A 13,775-nucleotide genomic window follows, 5' to 3' on the forward strand; every position below is an offset into this window, starting at 1 on the left:
AGAAGATAAAATATTGACTGGGCTTATCTCTACCAAATATCACTAATGACTTAGTCACAAAAGTTATGATTTTTAACTCTCCATGAACCTATAAAGCTGGTAACAGATGATGGATGTTTAGTCAGATAATTACTCCTAATGGATATGCATATAAACATTCCTTGTTGTAAACTTCTTATTTGATTTATGATTTGAATTTATGTGTAAACTTATGGTGAACTTTTTACCATGTGATCATGTATTCTGAAAGATGTATAGGTGCTGAGGACAAAGAGAAAAAGCTGGACTCAAGAGAAAAAATTTTAGACAGAACTCAAGAATAAATTACACGTAAAGGCATACATTGGGAGCAATGATATTGAGAGCAAGGGCATTATTGTGACATCAGAGCAGGAGGAAATAACAAGATTAGAAGAAGAGAGTAGAGGTAACATTTTAGAGAGAACTTTTGGGAGGGAAACTTTTACAGAAGCTTTGTGGAGAACTGAAGAAATAAAAAATATAAGGTAAAACCACTTTTCAATGTGTCCCTTTTTCTTCCTACAACTTCAGCTGTCAGGCTGCAAGTTAGAGTGGTGCAGTTCCTGTGGAGATAGAACAAAGATCATAACATAAGCTACTTTACTTAATTCCTTGAGGTGCTACACAGTTTCTTGCCTCATAGCAATCAAGACAGGCAGGTCAGCTGTAGAACCAAAGTGACTTAGACTGAAGATAAGTAAAACTTTTATTATTAAACAGCAACCCTAAATATCTTATAAGACCAAATCTTACTCCCACTAATGCTCTTCCCCCTCTACTGCCTCAAGAAGAACCAACAAGAAAGAAGAACAGCTGGGGCCAACCCCAGCAGTATATAGTATAACTTGACAATGTGATGATTTGAAGGGAGTGAATCTCATCGTTGACAGACTGGTGGGCAAGTTGTGGTGGGCATGGTTTAAGAATATTAAATCACATGATCACAGATGCCTATGTTGATTTATCTCTATCCACAATATGAAGTTACTTTTGCTTAGGCAGACTTATATGAGTATGTAATTAAAATGTATGAAGGTATGTTGTTTGGGTTGTGTATGTATTCATTAGTGTGAGTATGTGCATACTTCTCTGTGCATGCACATGTGCATATGTGTAAGTGTCTTTAGAGACTAAAAGTCACAACTACTTTCCACCTTTATGTTTTGAGACAAGAAATCTCAATACACCCAAAGCTTTATTGCCGTTGTGAGGCTTGTTGACTTTGAGCTTCAGAGGTGCACCTGTCTCTGCCCTATTGCTGGGGTTCACAGGTGTACATCACAACACCTGACAGTGACACTTTACTAGTTAGGACATCTCCCAGTTCCTTGTCCCAAATTTTTAAAACTCTGAGAGTTAATGTCTTGCATGACATGAAGATACATATGCCTCAGGATTGTGTTCCTTTTTCAGGTACATTGCTCATTTTAATGCTTTAAAAAAATAGTAGGAATATAATTTAATGCGTAGTAGATTCCAGATAAATTTGAGTACACAGGATAAAGTCTACTCTATAGGTATTTTGTCCTATATATTTAATTCACTGTATCTATCTATCATCTATCTATGTATATATCTGTATATATATAATAATTCATGTATGCATGTATGTATTCTACCTACTTACCTACCTATCTACCTACTTACCTACCTACTATTATCATCTTTCAACTTCTTACCTAGTACCTATCTACCATGTTTTTTTCTGTCTGAAACAGAGGACAAACTATGAGAGGAAGATAAACATAAGGAGGAAGAGAAAATAGATGACTTAATTTAACATCTACAAGGGACATCTCATCTCAGTATCTGAAATTTTGGCTTAACAAGTAATGTCTTCACATTTAAAGGTTGAGGTTTCAGAAAGATTGCATACCATCTATGAAAACCATAGAAAATTACTTTGGCTCATGATTTATTTCAGAGAAAACATTTTAGACATCCCAAATGTAACTTATAGCTAATGAGGCAAACTTTACAAAGAATTAAGTTTCAAAGTTTCCATGCTTTTCTCTTTTGCAGTTAATGATTGACTCCAAATACTTGCCAAGTGTCTTCTTTTGTTAGTAGAAGGGTCTATATATACAGGCAATTATTCTCAGACCCTAGCCAATTACCCGCAATAGTTTTAGTAATGTCAAATATTACTTTTTTGGACATTATCTTAATACTCCCTTTGGTTTATATATGCGAATGCTCCTTTAATTTGTTAAGAGAAAGACCCCTTTCCACTTTGAACCACTTTTTTAATAGATCAATTAATAATTATTTGTGTGTGTGTGAGAGAGAGAGAAAGACAGACAGACAGACAGAGAGAGAGAGAGAGAGAGAGAGAGAGAGAGAGAGAGAGAGAGAGAGAGAGAGAGAGAGAACAACATGTGGCACGTTGAAGGAGTTTTTTTTTTTTTAATCTTTTTATCATTTGGATTCTTGTAATTGAACTCATATGCTCAGGCTTGGCTGTCAGTTCCTGTACTCTCTAAGTCGTCTTGCTACATTCCCCATTGATGCCTTCTTATCTAATTTAGAATCCGTGTCTCTTCCTAGAAAACTACAGTGTCTCTAAATCTAGCTCATTGACCATGGTGACCCTTTATGCAAGTGAATAAAGAACATGTCGTCATCCCAACTGATCCATTGTCAAACAATCCCTTCCAATGTCAATCTGGGGGTTATTATGTTTATGAATCTAACTACACTTCCCTGGTCAATTTCCATTTCTATCATTCAATATATATTTTATGCCTCTCCACAATTCAATGTCCAAAGAATGCTCTTTATCATTTTACTCTCATGTAATTTCTCCATTGGTGCTTCCTAACGACAAAATATTGTTCAGCAAACTTTTTTTTTCAATTAAAAAGATCATATTCCTTTCAATTCATTTATTACTAAGCAGCAGCAAACAAACCATGTAGAACAAACCTTGCACAAGGTCAAGAATCTAGGTGATTAGATGCCCTTCATAAACTTCTGTGGTCCTTCCCAGAGATGCTGTAGGTTTAGTTTAAGATTGTGTAGAGTGAAACATCTAAGAAGATCATTGTCTTTATATTTTTCTATGTATGTATACATATACACACTTATATGTGGAGACCAGAGGACAATGTTGTATATCTTTTTTGATTGCTTTTTTGAGAAAGGGCCCTTTGAACCTAGAGATTACCAATTTGCCTAGAATAAATGGTCAGAGAGCCTAAGGAATTTTTGTAGATTGGTCCTCAACTCTGGGATAATTGGCATGTGACTTCATGCCCATATCTTTGTGTAGGTGTTTGGGGTCCAAACTCAAGTTCAGAAGATAGGCAATTTATCAGCTGTCTCTAACCAACCCATCCTTCATACTCTTACCTGATAGATCAGTCACTCCAACACCCAAAGGTCTTCACAAACAATGTCATTAGATCCCATCTTCTGTCCATCTCCTAAGTCTGTACCTTCACCTCACTTGCCTGAATACAGGTCATATTTTTCTCTCTCCTCTTGCCTGCTATAGGGTGAGTTATATAAATCTATTTAAGCAAAGAATAAGAAAATGATCTCTGCTGCTCACACAGTCTTCTGATGCTTTTTGCTCCACAAGTATAAGCTATTATGGCCCCAAGCATGCTCCACCCTGGCATCCTTTCCAAAATCATGCTGTGGCTGTTTTCTGCTCTTTGCTCTCTGGTCTCAGTATGGTATTACAGCGGTGAGACCAGGAAAAGTCATGTTTCCACTCTATTTAAAAAAAAAAGTGTTATTGATTCTCTGTGAAATTACAGCATGCATTCTAATCCCACTCATCTCCCCTTCTCTCTATACCTGCCCTCCACCTTTGCAATTTCCCCACCAACAGACAAAAAAATTCTCATTGTAGAAGCTATAGTGTGCCACAGAGTGTCTCCCAGCATAGACTCTTTTGTACATGCATCTTTGTGTGAAAATGTTCCTCAGAATGAATGACATTTTGGTCTGGCATGAGGGCTCTGGCTTCTTTTATCCCATTAATGCTGAAACCTCACTGGGATTTCTCTTGGATATCCTGTTCTTGCCCTGTGTCATGGCTATCCTGTAGTTTTAGATCTTTAGGACCAGCCCCTTCATGAATTACAACAGTTCATCAGTGGGGTAGATATTGAAGTGGGCCAATTCAAAGGCCTGGATCTAGGCTTGAGAGGTATCTGAGCTGGTCAGCCTACTGGTTTTCCTACGCTTATACCATTGGGGCCAGATCACCATAAGCCTCACAACTGGGGCCAGCTCTATCCTGCTGCCCAGGTGAGGTTTAGGGCACACTCTACTGATTGCTGCAGCTGATAAGGGATGTGGCCAGTTCTCCCATTCTCATTACCCTGGGACCAGATCTCTTGCCTGCTATAGGTAGCATTTGATGAGGTAGGGGAAGAGGGCATTTCTCTATCTGGTCCAATGCCCAGCATATATGAGGTATGCTCTCTCATAATCCTGCCCTTGAGATTGGCTCACCTGCAAGCCCCACATCTAGGGCCAGCTCTAGTGTATTGCTCAGGTGATGGACAGGGATAACTCTCCTGCCTGCTGTAGGTGGCCAGGGATAAAGGTGGGCAGCTCTATCTTGTCCATATCACCACATGACTTGTAAGTTGTTACTCTATGCTTCTTTAATCATTGATTTTCCTGATTTAGATATTTCATACACCCCACCTCTTAAGTATTAATATATTTTCTTAACAGTGCTTAGAGAGAGTAAAGAGGAGAATGGGATAAGGTTGGCTAAGGAGGACCATTTTATTTTTACAAAACAACAAAGCTTTATTTATTCCCAGGGGCTAAAGAAAGACAATCTCACAGGTGCCTCTCATTGATACTAAGTCATTGTGAACATCTGCCATTCTCAGTCAGTCTCAGCTCATCCACCCCCTCCTTTCCTGCCCACAGCTTTAGATAACTGTAGCACCTGGCAACACAGATCATGTCAAGGACCAGGGAGAAGTATCAGCAGAGCTGAACAACACAACTGAGCAGGAAGACACCTGCACCAGAGGCACCATCTTGTCCATGGCCTTTGTACTGGAAGCCCAGCTCAGGACCCAATTTTAATGCAAAAAAGTTACTGCATGCCATTTTACAGTTGGGTAGCTGTTGACAATGATAATATATTGTTTGTTTTACAAAAATTTAAAGGGAGAATTTGGGGTCTTCCCACTATGAAAAACAGGATAAAGAAAATTAATACCTTTTGTGTGTACATGTTTTTTTTTTTTTTTGTTTATGCACATGTGCATGTGTGCAAAGGACAGACACTGATGTTTTGTGTCTTCAATTGCTCTTTACCTGAGGTTTTTGAGACTATCTCTCTCACTTTACATGGAGACTGCCAATCTGGCTAAAACAGCTGGCTAGGAAGCCCCTACGACCCTTGAGTCTCAACCTTCTTGGTGCTGTGATTTTCTCTGCTGCACCTGTAACTTTCATGAAGGGACTGGAGAGGTGAAATGTACGTTTTCATGTTTACAATGTAAGGACTTTACCAACTGAGCCATTTCCTCAGCCTGCGTGTTTACCCTGGATTGAGTATTACTCGGTGTGTATTGAAACCTCACATTGTACTTAACAAACATGAAGACTTTTCATGTGCCAGTTACAGAGAGACCTCAAAACTCAGCTCACACTTCAACAGGTGAGTCTCTGCAGTAGTTTCAATAAACTTGGCCAAGGGACTGGCACTATTTGGAGATGTGGCCTTGTTGGAGTAGGTATGGCCTTGTTGGAGGAAGTGTTCCACTGTACACATAGGCTTTAAGACCTTTGCTCTAGCTGCCTGGAAGCCAGTCTTCTAGCTCCCTTCAGAATAAGAGTTGGAACTCTTAGCTCCACTTGCACCATGTCTGCCTGGACACTGCCATACTTCCACCTTGATGATAATGGACTGAACCTCTGAACCTGTAAGCCAGCCCTAATTAAATGTTCTCCCTTAAAGGAGTTGCTTTCGTTCACATCAATCAAACCCCAATCTACTGGCAATTTGCACAGAAGGGTACAGAACTTTTTATTTCTTTTCCTGATTTTCTTATTTATCCCTACATGATAGTAAATATTTAATATTTTTTAATGTTTTTTCTTCCATGGAGATGTAAGGTAGTGACTATGAGAAGGAGTGAACTACACACAGACCGTCTTGTATAGAAGCTATGATCCTGCCCTTGGCCCGGAGTCTCTGAGTGGCAGACACAGTGACATGAAGAAGAAAGTGGAGTCTACCACTGCCCCAGATGGCTCGTGTGTGGTGTCAGCACAGGAGACTGAAAAGTAGATGGAGGAAGTGATGTGAATGGCCAAAGATGCACTAGAGAATACTGAAGTTCCTGTTGGGTGCCTTATGGTCTATAACAATGAAGTTGTGGGGAAGGGAAAAAATGAAGTGAATCAAATAAAAAACGCTACTCGGCATGCTGAAATGGTGGCCATTGATCAGGTCCTAGACTGGTGTCACCCACACAGACAGAGCCCTTCTGCTGTATTCAAACACACCGTGTTATACGTCACCGTGGAGCCGTACATCACGTGTGCCGCTTATGAAAATCCCTCTGGTCGTCTATGGCTGTCAGAACTAACGGTTTGGTGGCTGTGGTCCCGTCCTAAACATTGCTTCTGCTGACCTACCCAATACTGGGAGACCGATTCAGTGCATCCCTGGGTACCATGCAGAGGAGGCTGTGGAGTTCCTAAAGACCTTTTACAAACAGGAAAACCCAAATGTACCAAAATCAAAAGTTTGGAAAAAGGATTGTCAGAAATCCTGATGCTGTAATGATCAAAGACCTAGTACCTCTTGGAGACCCGGACAGAATTCCTGACTGAGGGCTGCTGACGTCGCTGGTCGCGTTTATATGTTATCACTGTGTGTGAAAATGGTATCTCCTTGTTTGCTCTGTTAAGGGACTAAATTAGCCCTTAAAAAAAAAAAAAAAGAAAGAAAGAAAAAAAGTCTGACATTGTAAACAGCTGATAGCTCTTCCACTAAGCTGAAAGAATGTTTCCAGGAAGGCGGGGGCGGTTATTGAGGTTTGAGGTCCCAGAGATCAGCAAGCGTTCACCCTCACCCACAGCCTTAAGCCCTGGCTTAATGCTGTTCTTTGTGGCTGTGCAAATGTGCAAGTGGCACAATGCTTGCCATGCAACCATGAGGATTGGGTCCCCATCGAGGTCAGGTGGACTTGGTGGCCTGCCTGTAACTCCAGTGCTTGGAAAACAGAGATGGGCTTCTGAGATCCCAAAGCGAGCTAACTAGTCAGGCTAGCCCTCATTGTTGAGCTCTGGAGTCAAAAGAGAGATACAGCCTCAGTAAGTAATGTGAAGAGTGATCTAGGAGGAACCCCGGTGTCAACCTCAGGCGTCACATGGCCACACGCACCCCTCCCAACCCAAATGCAAGTCTGACACATGATACCACACACATACTTGTGCCCTCCCCCAAGAAAAGGGAAATTGTTGGAAGATCAATCAAGATCAAAACAGGAAGTAGAAGAAAGAAAGCTATTTTATTGAGTGCATTCGGACCCGTCCTGCACTAGACTCCACCAGGGCACAGGTACCTGGGCTTGTCCTGATTTCTATTGCCTTCATATATATGACCATGTGTGTGAGTGTGGAGGCCGGGGGGACTCCCGGGTGCTATTTCTTAGATTCCGTGCCATTCCTTCCAGCCTTTTTTTCTTTTTCTAAAGAGATTTCTTGAAATTTACCATTCAGATAGGTAGATTGGCTAGGAATGCCTACGGTTCTCTACCTGTGAGGGTGGAGGAATTAGAGGCACACACCACCACACCCGCCTTCCCTCACTTCTTTCGTTCTCCCTTTTAAATGTGAATTTTGGAGACTGAACTCAGGTCCTTCTGCACTTGACTGACCAAGATAAGTCCCCAACCCTAGGACATTTTTATAAAAAGTATTTAGATAAAACAGGCACTTTAAAAGCAAGTGTCTGAGTCTTTTTTTGAAATAGCGTATTGCTACAATAAAGTTTTATTCATGCCTTCTTTCGAAAAAAAAGCTATAATCCTGATAGTTGGTAAAATAGTCACAAAATAAATGTACATGTGATCAACATTCTGCTTAGACTGGTTGATTTTTAACCAGAATTCATTGGCAGTAATTACCTTTCTATTTTTCACATGTATTTCTGAGGTAAGTGGTCAAAAGAGATGAGCATTTCCATTTGTCAGTATTCTGAAGTGTATTTTAAGGCACAAGGACCGTCCCTGGACCATATAGCCAATAGGAGAGGAATATGTGTCATTGTGCTATACAACACATTAACTCACAGGAGTTTAATAAATACAAGTGTGGGACAGGGAGCTGGGAGATAGCATAAATGGTAAGGTGTCACTGACAGGTGTGGTGACACACACCTGAAACCCCAACAATGGGACACACAGACAGGCTGTTAATGGTACTATCATTGTTAAATGGCCAGGTGTTGTATATGGACCAGGGAATGAGTATCTACATATAGAACTTCAGGTAGAAAAGGAAGACACGTGGCAAATATTTGGAGTCAACCATTGACTACAAAAGGGGAAATCATAGGAACTTTGAAATGTAATTCTTTGTTAATTTTAAGCTAGATGCCTAGTTTTAAATTTGCATTCCGTTATCATATTTGTTGCTAAGGGTCAGACATCAGTAGAGAATGCATTTTCGTCAGCAGCCCCAGGTAACCTTGTACACAAAATGTTCCAAAACATTGGTTCACATGAAAAGAACTATTTCTCCCAACTGAATTTACTGTGTTCAATAGACAAGATTCTCTAAATAAAGTGTCTGATTACAATTCCCACTTAGAGACGGGAACAAAGGGAGGTAGTATTACAGAATTTTAAACAATCATACAAATGTTAAGACACTAAGAAACAACGTGGTCTCTGCTTAGCCTTTCTATCCTATCAGGAGTGAATGCACAAACATTTTACCCTTCATTTTCTTCCAACTGTTGAAAAATGCTTTATGCAGTCTGATGTCATCTCTGTTACCTTTCTCTTTGTTATTATATAGTACTCTGACAAAAGTGACTTAAAGAAAGAGGGATTTGTTTTGGCTCACAGTTGAAGGTGTCCTGGTGAGGAACTATTGTATTTGTAATTGAGAACTAAGGAATGATGAGAGTTGGTGCTCATCCTCTTTTTCCTTTGTATTTACTTAGGTCTGAAGCTCATGGAGTGGTACCGCCCACATTCAGGCTAGGTCTTCCATCCCAGTTCATCCTATCATAACAATCCCAGAGACATCCTGATGGGTCAGTCTCCCAGGCCGTCCTAGATGTCATCAAACTGATGATTAATGTTAACCACCTCAGACTGTACCTTTTAGCCACATTTAATCAGGGTCCACAGGATATTTTCTATCAGTGTATCTGCATAACTATGTAGTATCAATGATGAACTGTTTTCTATCACACTGAATGAAGGATTTGAAATTTAGCACAAGAAAACAGCAACTGGCAATAATTCTGACACCAGCAGCAGTCACCTGCCTGTCCCCGAGATTTCCACTGAACCCTGTCAATGGTAGGCAGTGTGGCTTCACACTCCCAATAGCATTTGGACAAAGGCAAACTCTCATCTGTCATGGCCAAGTCACAGACATTTGAGGGCTGGAAGAGTTAACAACTATGAGCTTCTGGGAGCTGTCTTCGCACAGAACTTGTCACAGTGCTCATATTGGAAACAAACTGTCCTTCCCGAGTATACAGCTTCTTATAGCTCCCTGTAGACAATGATGAAAACCACATTTCAAACATCTGTTGTCCCTATGTTGTCATGACTATTGGCATCTCTTTTCTTGTCTCTTTAGCACTCACTTCACAACTGATTAATAAATAGAAAGCTATTAACCCTCTAGAGAAAGCACAAGGACCATTCTTAATGCTATACAATATAATGTAGAAAATTCCTTGCCATGGAAGTAGTCTTTTAAAGTTCTAGTGACTTTGAGCCTCTTACCACTGCAATGAATGTATAATTAGCATAGGATTTAAAATTTAATCACAAATAATACAGCATCTACTAATTACAAATATAGGCTTATAGTATAAAAGTATTTTTACCTGCCTCATGCATATCTGGCCATTCATTTTATTTTTGTGTTTATTTAAAATCTTATATTCATGTGCATTTGTGTGTGTCTGTGTTCATGTGTGTGTGTGTGTGTGTGTGTGTGTGTGTGTGTGTATGTTCATGCTCATATGCTTAAGGAGGCCAGGAGAGAGTGTCAGATTTCCTAGGGCTGGACTTATAGGTGGTTGTGAACTGCTGGATGTGGCTGATAGAAATGACACTAAGATGCTCTGGGAGAACACCCCTAACTGTTGAACCATCTTTGCCCCCCTGCCCCACAATCTGAACATTTTCAGAGAGAGTAAAAATTTCCAAACTAGATCTGATTGATGGAGTCTCAGTTTTAGACCCATAACAGAAGGCAAACTTACCACTGGAAGTTTTCTTTTTTTGGAGTTAGGGGAAAAGGCAACAAGACTATTGGTTGCTCTGTAAGTATATATGTAAAATAGTTGATCCTCTTGGTGCATTGTTTGGAGTTGGATACGTCTAGATTAATGAATCATTTGAGATGAATTTATCTATCTTGAAGGACTATCCTTCCTTACCTGAAATGTACATTTTAGGGAAAGATCTCAAGCCCAGGATATATACATATACATACATACATACATACATACATACATACATACATACATACATATATATATATATATATATGTGTGTGTGTGTGTGTGTGTGTGTGTGTGTGTGTGTATGTATGTAAAAACCTCTTTCAGATGTTCTGACCTTGCATTCCTGATTTTCTAAGTTTCAATTGGCCAGCTGTTTTTCTTTACAGGTTAGCAGACAGAGGCCCAGAAAAAGGTTGTGGCTTCTGAAGTCCTTCATCTGTTTGACCCTTCTTTTCTACTATGCTTTAGAAAAAACTTAAGCAAAGATTTATTGCATTGCTTACAACTAAGCTTGACAGCATTATTAGAAGAGAATTTTTCTTAACTACAGATTTTTAAGCATAGTACAGACCTTACTCTCTCCTGTCAAAGATGTGAATGTGGTTGGCAACCTTCTGCCTTTTAATTCACTCGTGACCATGGACAAACAGTAGCAAAAGGAAGCTGGTGCTTTTATTTCTTACCTATGTTGCTCACCCTCAGCATTTTGGGTTTTCAGGTCTGATGAGCTCAGAGACAATGTTATCTGTCTATGGTAGGGTTGGGATATAAAGAGGACCCAATACCTGGAAACCCACAATTCTTGAGTGAATTTTCTGACTCTTCTCCATACCCCACTCATTCTCTGGTCTTCAAAAAAGGTGTTTAGTGCCGTAGAGGGGTGGTGGTAGGTGTTGGCTGATAATTGGTTGAGAAACATCACATACCATGTCAGGTTTGACTCTCTCATTGCTCAGTTCTCCTTTATTTTTAGGTTCACTGCTGCCAAAAACACAGGCATACGTGTTTTAACTCAATACTATTCATAGGAATTATAATGTCTGTGAGAAAGAACGGCCCTTGTTGGTAAAATGCACACATGAATTCAATTTCTGTTTCTTAGAGTCTGGTTTTCCCCTTAATTGCCTATATTCATAACATGTTATCTGTAGCACAGACTTTGTTTACTATTCTAAGTGATTTAGCAGAAAATTTATTCTACTGTTACATCATTTAAATGTCATTTTATATCTATATTCATAGTTGCTTTGAAAACTGATAATTCATTGCATTGCTGTAAAAATATTGTCAGTACTTAGTACATTTAGGGATGGTTCTCAGCTAAAGTTCTTATTTCCTTATGCATAGGCCAGAACTACCCATGCCTCTGTTAAATATCATTTGAAGGTGGTGCTCAATGCTTCTTTTATAATTTCCTACTGTTTCATACATTTGGGGGTTTCTGAATATGTGTGCCTCAAATCCCAGAGTCTCAGGGTCTGACCCTTCACCCTCATTGTTTTGATTGTGGCAATGATTTTGTCATGATGGGAGCGTGCTCAAAGATGGGATTGAGACCTTTCAAACAGAGACATGAGATATTCTTCACCACTTCCAAACTGTGAGGATTCAGACGGAGTGCCATGGGCCAGGAAGGAGATTTTTACTAGGCATCAAGGACACCTTGATTTTGAACTTTAAGTCCTTAAGAATGACGGGAGCTGTGTGTGTTGCTGGCAGGCTCAGACTGTGGTTAATAACCATTTCTCCTGCATACTGTAGAGTCTAGAATCACGTATGATGCATCCTATCCTATGTATGGTTACATATATTTTCTTTTATATTTTGAGACAAGGTTTTGATATGCAGCCCTGACTGTCCCCAAACTCACTAGCCTTCTGCCTGCATTAGCCTTCTATTGTTAGGATTTTAGGAGTCTGCTACCATAGCCAGATTTAAGTTTCAATGTATTTATTTTTATTCTGAAAAGATACATGAATAGATATATTGAAGAGATATTTTACTTACTTTTAAATATGTGCTTATTTTATCTAATTAGGTATTTGTGAATCAGTGTGTGTGTGTGTGTGTGTGTTCCCCATATGTGGAAAATTGACTTCAGAGGCCAAAACTGAGCATCAGATCTCCTAAAACTGAAACTATATGTGAGCCACCTGTTAAAAGAACTGGAAATTGAACCCAGGTATTCTCGAATACGGAAAGTGCTATTAAACACTGGGGCCATCTTTCCTGGAGAGAAACAAGTAAAACAAACAAACAAATAAATAAATCATCAAGGGGACAACAACAACAAAACTTCAGACTTATAGTATTTTTTAATTAAGGATTGTATGTTAACGAAAAACCTTAAGTGCTATATAAGTTAAGATGAATTATAGAGCTTAAATTAGTCATTCCCAATTCTTCATGCTATTTTTAGAAAATGAAAGAAATACCATAAAGTTAAAAAATACTTGGCATTTTAACCCATGCTTTATTTGGCTTTGAAAACTTGAGCAATTATTTACCTTTTAGAATTTATGCAAACAATAAAATGAACAATTTCCATATTCCTGGTAAATATAAATTACCTTAATAAAATTCAGTGCCAGTTGTTTAGTTAAAATCTTCCTTAGATGTCTTATATAAACCAGCATACAGGCACACACACACACACCCACACACAAATGTACTCATGTACACATAATCACACAAATATATATACACATAAGATCCTCACTTGTGTTCACATTGCATACAAATTACACAGACATGTATACATGTACAACTATACATATATACACATACATATAGGAACACATTAAACATATATATATATATATATATATATATATATATATATATATGCACACAGGTATAAATGTAAGAACACATGAACATACACAAGCATACATACACATACATATACACACAAAACACTCATTTGCATTCACACAATGAACATGCACTCATGCACATAATTACACACATGAAGATGTATACATACATACACATGCCCACTGCATCTATACAGTATACACAAACATATACACATACACACATATACATATACAGGCACAGGCACACACATGCACATGTATGACACTCCAATTTCTCCTCCTTCTTGTTCTGCCAATTATTAATTTATAGGAACTAAAGAATCTTACAGATGTTAATCAATAATTAATGATTGTTTTTAAATATCTTTTATTTTATGTTTAAGATTATTCTGTAGTCAATGTTCGCAGTGCCTACGAAGGCCACCAGATACTGTGGAACTGGAGTTACAGATAGTTGAGCACCA

At 38.9% G+C, this 13,775-nt stretch overlaps 1 pseudogene across 1 annotated transcript; it reads left to right on the forward strand.

Annotated features, from left to right (window-relative positions):
• The first annotated feature begins 6,220 nt into the window (after positions 1-6,220).
• LOC308421477 (tRNA-specific adenosine deaminase 2-like) lies at positions 6,221-6,785 on the forward strand (annotated as a pseudogene). The gene has a single exon. The product of its transcript is annotated as a tRNA-specific adenosine deaminase 2-like (transcript).
• Positions 6,786-13,775: the final 6,990 nt, after the last annotated feature.

Source organism: Micromys minutus, assembly GCF_963924665.1.
Source record: "Micromys minutus genome assembly, chromosome: 6".
NCBI lineage: Eukaryota > Metazoa > Chordata > Mammalia > Rodentia > Muridae > Micromys > Micromys minutus.